Raw genomic sequence first — 8743 nt, 5'->3', positions numbered from 1 at the left:
GCACCCCGGGATCTCTGCTTTCTATGAGATGTATGGATAGTAGCACTGACTTTTTTGTTTATATTCGGGACTTCAAAGGTGCCAACACAATTCAAGTAAAAATTTTATTTTACCACATTAAAATTGAATATAAATACATAAAAACAGTATCCATACAATCTTGTACAATGATGATGCAGTATTCTCTCTCAACATGTTTCGCCAGACCATGGCTTATTCAGGATATTAAACGTTTATACTGCATGTGGAATCACTAAAGATTCAAAAGACAATGTATTAGTTGATATAAACATAAACAAAAATGATTATGAAGCACCATACCAGGTGATTATACATTCTATATTTTACACATACTGTATAATAAACAACATTTACACAGTATAAGCAATATCCCTCACATAAGTCACCCTGGAGGCTCCTTCATCTGCAATGTGTCACAATAATCCAAACTAACCTTGGTCCTAGATCAAGCAACCTCAGAGAATTTCAAGGAGACATCAATAGTCCACAGGGGAGAACAAACGAGCCCCAGACTTGCCTAAGAGGGGAGATTGGGTAATAACTGAGGATAAATCAACGTGTACGCTGATTTGTATAAAGAAACAAAAGATAAAGTAAAAAGACAATAAAACAATATCTAAATAGACACAAATCAGACACATACCTGCCATCTGTGTAGAGGAGGGGAGACACCCCCACAAACAGATGCAATGAATATTATATACATATAGGTCTCTACTAAATGCTTGAAGGGTATGGGATATGGAATTGAGCCACATAGGGATTACTAGATGGTGTAAAGAACACACTTATTCAGTTCATGCTGAAATAACAAACAGATATAGCCAAAAGAAGGTTCAGTATCTTGCTTCCATCTTACAATTGTCTGCCAATAGTCATTAAAGTTTAGTATCTCACCAAATCACTGCAGTGCATGAATAAAGTGGCCAGTCCCTCCTAGGGCAACAGTCGCGGCAACTGAAGCCACATCCAAAGCTCCATTTATACCCCCCATATCATATTTCCACCGGCGTCATTGAATGCCAGGGAGATGGGGGGTATAAATTGCTTCATCTTTTGTTGGGCAGGGGTTTTCTTTAATCACTTGGCCTGCTGGGAGAGCCAATATATTCGGGTGAGGTCAGGCGATCGCTGTTCTGTGTCACCTGGACCGCCGCCTGGGTGGAAGTGTGTTGTATGCCCCGGGCTGCTAGGCCAGAGATTGGGCCTATCCCGGGGGCATCTAGCTGCCAGGCTGTGTGAGGGCCTATCCAGAAGTAAGAGGGCAGCGCAGGGTTGGGACTGCAGCTTGCATTCCAACCAAAAGTGACGGTTCTTCAAGCCGGAGAACGTGTCAGTGGTCGAAGGTAGAAGGGAAGCTGTCGCCACGAAGGGCCTAATCGCCTTTACCAGGGACCACCCACAGTGAGTAACTGAAGAAAGTGCCGGAATCATATTCTCACTGATAGGGCACAGTGGGTAATCGGGAAACTTCAGGCGGTGATCAAGTCAGGGACCCAACCAGCGGAGGTGACGCTTGCAGAGCAGCCTTGTGTGTCAAGCTAGGGAGCGAGCCGGTCAGCAGGGGTGAAGCTTGAAGGTATCCGAAGTGCCAAGCTAGTCTTGAGGAGCTCAAGGGATTCAAAGTCAGTGAATCATAGGGTCTAGTGAGAGACCAGGAGCTCAGTATTGAAGAACTACAAGGATCAGTTGTAGTGGAGCTGAAAAAACTGTTACATTTGAGTTAGGAACTGTTAAAGAAAAAGAGTTTGATGGCAATCAAAACACCCTAGATAAAAAGTGTCACATCCTAGTAATGATAAATCCAAAAATTGAAAGAAATGGACTTTGAAGGCACGTACAGTATAAAATATTATAACAAATTTTTTAATAGTTCACATATAGACTACATACACAATTCACATTGACTAAGACACATAAAGTAGAGGTTACAACAGAAAAGGAACCATTGATCAAACCCAAGAGATTAGGTGCCACTTGTGTGCTTCCTGTGGGGCTTGTATTGCTGAACACCAATAAGACCTCCACTAGGGTATGGCATCCGCTAATAGGTTGTTCATGGTCCTTATGTATTTCAAATTAGCTCAGCATGTTTCGCGATTTGGAATTATCACTTCTTCAGGAGCTCTGTATCTTTGGTTGGGGAGATAAGTTTACAATTAGAAAACAAATATTCAAACATCATGAACAGTGAATCAATGCTTGATCATATACGCATATAGTGTGAACTCACCAAACTTGGTGTTCAGATAGTCTTAAATTCACCCCTGCTGATGGAGCGCTGCTACAGACCAGCATCGACCCTCTCCTAAAGGATGGGAGAGGACAACCACATAAACCGGACAATAACCCCCTAGACCGAACAGGGCCTCAAAATGCAGATGTTGTGGTATGGGGGTGCATCAGATAACTAAAAAATATATAAGAAAATATATGCATATTGGACTGGACAGGCTTGTAAATTGCTTTTAAAGGGGCAAAACTGCAAAAGAGGCGATCCGATACTTACATTGCTGCTGCGAAAAAATATATATGTATCCACAGCTGCCTATGGGCACTAATGTGGGCTGTCCGTAGCGGCTATATTATCTGAAAAAATATATATATTTGGGCATATTTATAGTTTATAAATAGTATCCCCATATCTGGATAAATTCATTTTATATAGATTCATGTCAGGATTCACCAAGTTTTATTTTATTTTATTTTATTTAACTGGCTTGAAAGTGCCATATTGAAGGATATGTAGGCATAGGTATGATTCCTAATTCATGAATTAAATCCGCAGTATTAAAATTACTGCATCACAGATAATCCATATTAAAGGTGCTTCTGTTACACAGTCAAATAAGCAAAAGTGCTCCACATGTCCATATGCACGATACAGCCAGCAGTACAAAGAACCCAGTCCACTGAATAGCATATCCAGTTGGGACGGATTTGATCAATACAAATTTAGAAAGGGCCAAACAAGAACAAAAGCAAAGATAAATGAAAGGTGACTATCCAGCACATGTGGGCATAATGAATGTCCACACATAATGCAAGGATAGACAACATCCAAGATTGGTTTTGGGGAGTCCTAATATATATTGTTGCAGCAATATTCCTCAGAAAGAGGAAAGGCAAGGTACCTGAATAAAGCACTGTCCACTGTTTGTTGCTGGTAATAAGCCTTAGCGGGGGATCCTGTGCTCCAACCCCTCAGAGCATCTGGTGAACGGAGGTCCCACCTTGCTCTTTTATGCACCCCGTCCGAGTGATGTCAGCACACGTCTGATGTCAACTCGGACCAGCCGCTAGTCACCGTGCATGTGCCAAGGAGTGCGCGCGCACCGAATGACGAAGTAGTCCGGTGCCCGTCCCATGGATCAATGCGCGGACGTAGCTGGAGACGCCACGATGTAGCGTCTCCAACAGTTGCAGCGAGTGACGCATTGCCTCGACTCCCTCCCCCTAACAAGGAAGGAGGGAACGTACGGGGCACGAGACTCGTGGCCTGGGTGGCCGCATACCACACCGCACCTGACGCCGCTCGATGGGAACCACCACCTGGCGGTCATTTGGGTCATTGCAGCAGCGTTCCTGAACGCTGCTGTATTGGTCATAAAAGAGCGAGGCGGGACCTCCGTTCACCAGGTGCTCTGAGGGACGGAGGAGCCCCGGATTCCCTCGCTAAGGCTTATTACCAGCAACAAACAGTGGACAGTGCTTTATTCAGGTACCTTGCCTTTCCTCTTTCTGAGGCATATTGCTGCAACAATATATATTAGGACTCCCCAAAACCAATCTTGGATGTTGTCTATCCTTGCATTATGTGTGGAGATTCATTATGCCCTCAAGTGCTAGATAGACACCTTTCATTTATCTTTGCTTTTGTTCTTGTTTGGCCCTTTCTAAATTTGTATTGATCAAATCCGTCCCATCTGGATATGCTATTCAGTGGACTGGGTTCTTTGTACTGCTGGCTGTATCGTGCATATGGACATGTGGAGCACTTTTGCTTATTTGACTGTGTAACAGAAGCACCTTTAATATGGATTATTATGCAGTAATTTTAATACTGCGCATTTAATTCATGAATTAGGAATCATACCTATGCCTACATATCCTTCAATATGGCACTTTCAAGCCAGTTAAATAAAATAAAATAAAACATGGTGAATCCTGACATGAATCTATATAAATAATTTTTTCCAGATATAGGGATACTATTTATGAACTATAAATATGCCCAAATATATATATTTTTTTCAGATAATATAGCCACTACGGACGGCCCACATTAGTGCCCATAGGCAGCTGTGGATACAAATATATTTTTTCGCAGCAGCAATGTATGTATCGGGTCGTCTCTTTTTCAGTTTTGCCCCTTTAAAAGCAATGTACTAAAAGCCTGTCCAGACCAATATGCATATGTAGCACTAACTCTCAGTGGAGCTGCTGGTTTAAGCGGGCTTGTTACCTTCACTCTCGACACCTCCGGGTCTAGGGTTCCGTTGAGTTTACCTCTGGACGATAAAAGCACCAACACTTGAGTACCTTTTCAATGCTTTATTGAACCAAGTAATGAAGGAAGTAGCAGGAAAGAGGCAGGAGGGAAACTGCAGGGAACCTCAAATACCTTTCTTTAGGATTCTTGAGAATGTCCTTTAAAATTGAATATTGCAATCGGATGCAATCCCCTTGTGGGACACAATCTTTGCTCGCCTGTATAGGCCTCTCTCACTTGCCTAGCAGCCAGTACGTAGCACGAACAAAAGTCTCTGCCACAGATTCGATTGAAATAAACCCATACGATCCTCTGCCACAGGATGTATTGGTTTAGCGGTGAACGTCAGACACAGTACTTGGACCTCTAAGTCAACCCGGCAGTACTATGTAATAAGACTACTTTAGGATACGTCCTCCAACCGAGTCACCAGGCCCCTCTCCAGACCAGCACTCTGCATGATCCTTCCATGACGGGTCCTCCCCTGGGATCTTCTCGGTTGTCCAGCTTCTTTTCTCTGGATAGACAGCTCAGGACCATTCCTCGGCTGCTGTGGTAGGCTCCAGACATGCATCTGGGCCCACCCACGCGCCGCTGCGGCGTGGGCCTCCGGAACGGAGGACCACGAGGTAGCACTCTAACGCATACCTGTCGGCCAGGAGGGCCAGCAGGTAGCTGTAAACGAACCCTAAAACATGGCGTCCGTCCCATAAATACCCTCTCCCAGAATGCAACTCGGAGGACCACCTCCACCGAGTTGTCTTCGGGACAGAGGAACACCCATACGCTTCGACAGGTTGCCCTTCTAACACCAGCCAATGGTAACAGCGACACCCACCAGCTCAGTGTGGAACCACATGCAACGTCAGCCAAGCTGGAACAGAGGCAAATCTAACTCCCCTAACGAGAAATTCATTAAATTTACCTATCAGATGGTAGATCATAAATCTACCAGCGCTACACATATATTTTCTTATATATTTTTTAATTATCTGTTGCACCCCCATACCACAACATCTGCATTTTGAAGCCCTGTTCGGTCTAGGAGGTTATTGTCTGGTTTATGTGGTCGTCCTCTCCCATCCTTTAGGAGAGGGTCGATGTTGGTCTGTAGCAGCACTCCATCAGCAGGGGTGAATTTAAGACTATCTGAACACCAAATTTGGTGATTTCACACTATGTGCGTATATGATCAAGCATTGATACACTGTTCATGATGTTTGAATATTTGTTTCCTAATTGTAAACTATCTCTCTAACCAATGATACAGAACTCCCGAAGATGCGATAATTCCAAATCGCGAAACATGCTGAGCAAATTTTAAATCCATAAGGACCATGAACAACCTATTAGCGGATGCCATACCCTAGTAGAGGTCTTATTGGTGTTCAGCAATACAAGCCCCACAGGAAGCACACAAGTGGCACCTAATCTCTTGCAAGTGGCGTAACTAGAACCTTCAGGGCCCTGGTGCAAGAAACCATAAAGGGCCCCCCTGACCTCTGGCCAGGGCCCTTCCTACTGATCCGGGGGGCAGCAGGACCTGGATAGGAGGGGCGGCATATGGAGGAACAAATCCCCTCCATTTTCCTCCTGCAGCCACGCAATGCCTATTGGAGGGAGAGAAAGAAAAGCAGGCTTTTAGCAGCTGCAGGAGAAAAATGGAGGGGATTTGTTCCTCTATATAAAATATTTTACAGCGCACACATACAAGAATGACATTTCCTGCAGGGCTAGTTAAAAACACCTGAACATATTCAAAAAATACGGGGGTTTGGTCACACTATATGGTCGTACAGTGCTAAGCCCACTTACTGCAACAAAGTACCCCGAATTATGTAAATTGTTCCTCTATATGCCCCCCCATCCAGGTGTACATGGGCGACATGTGCGCCATTGCAATTGTGACCCCTGTAGTTATGCCCCTGGGATGAGTGGCAGCGGTGGTGGTGGGGGATGGGATCAGTGGCAGCAGTGGTGGTGATGGGGGATAGGATGAGAGGCAGCGGTGAGGGGGGATGGGAACAGTGGCAAGGGTGGTGGTTGAGGGAGGTGGGATCAGTGGGAGGGGGGATTGAATGGGATGAGTGGCAGAGGTGGTGGGGGGAATGGGATCAGTGGCAAGGGTGGTGGTTGGGGGGATGGGATGAGTGGAAGTGGTGGGGAGCATTGGATGAAATGAGTGGCAGTGGGGGTGGAAGGATGGGATCAGTGGCAAAGGTGGCGGTTGGGGGGGATGGGATGGGTTGAGTGGTAGTGGAAGGGGGAATTGGATGGGATGTGTGGCAGTGGTGGGGAGGGAATGGGATCAGTGGCAAGGATAGTGGTTGCAGGATGGGATCAGTGGCCGCAGTGGCCGTGGGGGTGTGCGTCACTCAGTGGCAGCAGTGGTCATGGTGGTGTGGGGGTGGATCAATGGCAGCAATGGTCGTGGTGGTGTGTGTGGGGGGAAATCAGTGGCAGTAGTGGTGGTGGTGGTGTGGGGGGTATCAGTGGCACTAGTAGTGGTGGTGTGGTGGATCAGTGGCAGTAGTGGTGGTAGGGGGGGTATCAGTGGCAGTAGTAGTGGTGGGGGTATAAGTGGCAGTAGTGGTGGTGGTGGGGGGGAATCAGTGGCAGTAGTGGTAGTGGAAGTATCAGTGGCAGTAGTGGTGGTGGTGGGGGGAACAGTGGCAGTAGTGGTGGTGTGGGGGAGGGAATCAGTGGCAGTAGTAGTGGTGGGGGTATCAGTGGCAGTAGTGGTGGTGGTGTGGGGGGGATCAGTGGCAGTAGTGGTGGTGGTGGTGTGGGGGGGATCAGTGGCAGTAGTGGTGGTGGTGTGGGGGGGGCAGTGGCAGTAGTGGTGGTGGTGTGGGTGGGGGGGATCAGTGGCAGTAGTGGTGGTGGTGTGGGGGGGATCAGTGGCAGTAGTGGTGGTGGTGTGGGGGGGATCAGTGGCAGTAGTGGTGGTGTGGGGGGGATCAGTGGCAGTAGTGGTGTGGGGGGGAAATCAGTGGCAGTAGTGGTGCTGTGGGGGGGGGATCAGTGGCAGTTGTGGTGGTGGGAGGTATCAGTGGCAGCAGTGGTAGTGGTGTGGGGGGGGGGAATCAGTAGCACTAGCAATGTTGATATGAGGGATGAATACAGTGCCACTCACTTGCAGATTACTCCCAGATTACTTGTCCCTCCTTGCTAGGTCTTGCTTGGGTGGGCAGAGAGCATGGGCAGGGCCTGCGTGTACCCATGAGGATGGGCAGATCGGGCGGAGAGGATGGGTGGAGCAGGCGGGGACTGTGCCCATGAGTGAGGGCGGAGCAGGCAGGAACTGTGCAGTCTACCCGTGAGTGCGGGCAGGGAGGATGGGCGGAGCGGGCGAAGAGGATGGGCAGAGCAGGCGGGGACTGTGCCCCTGCGGGAGGGTGAAGAGGATGGGCGGAGAAGGGGAAGAGGATGGGCGGGGACTGTGCCCGTGCAGGAGGGAGGAGAGATAGGCGGAGCGAGCGGGGACTGTGCAGTGTGCCTGTGAGTGCGGGCAGAAAGGATAGGCGGAGCGGTCGAAGAGGATGGGCGGAGAGGGAGGGGACTGTGCAGTGTGCCCGTAAGTGTGGGCGGAGAGGATGGGCGGAGAGGAGCGGGGAGGATGGGTGGAGCGGGCGGGGACTGTGTGCCCGTGAATGACCAGTGAGTGTACTATCTCCCGGGCGGCGGCGGGCCCCCCTACAGTGGCAGAACTCAAGGGCCCAGTCGCAAGTGCGACTGCTGCGACCCTGGAAATTTCGCCACTGTCTCTTGGGTTTGATCAATGGTTCCTTTTCTGTTTTATTTTCTACTTTATGTGTCTTAATCAATGTGCATTGTATATGTAGTCTATATGTAAACTATTTAAAAAATTGTTATAATATTTAATCCGTGACTTCAAAGTCCATTTCTTTCTATTTTTCGATTTAAGGAACTGTTAAAGGACTGTTACCATAGGAGACAGAAATCCTGCATGTGCAGAAGTGGTGCCTTGCTGGGGCCTTTCCCTGTATGGCTGTCTTCCTAGAAGTCTCTGAGTCTGCTAATTGAGTTTGCAACTATCTAAGGGTGTTCTGGCCCTAACCCGCTTTCCCTCAAAATATATAAAAAGGACTGTCAAAAGAAATAAAACCTCTTTTACATCCAAGAAGTGTCTGGCGCCCACTGACTTTCATCATCTTTGCACCCACTATGCCTCACAATCCACCACATATTGAAGGATGTCAGCTATCT

Source organism: Aquarana catesbeiana, linkage group LG06, assembly GCF_042186555.1.
Source record: "Aquarana catesbeiana isolate 2022-GZ linkage group LG06, ASM4218655v1, whole genome shotgun sequence".
Taxonomy (NCBI): Eukaryota; Metazoa; Chordata; class Amphibia; order Anura; family Ranidae; genus Aquarana; species Aquarana catesbeiana.
This window is presented reverse-complemented; position numbering follows the sequence as displayed.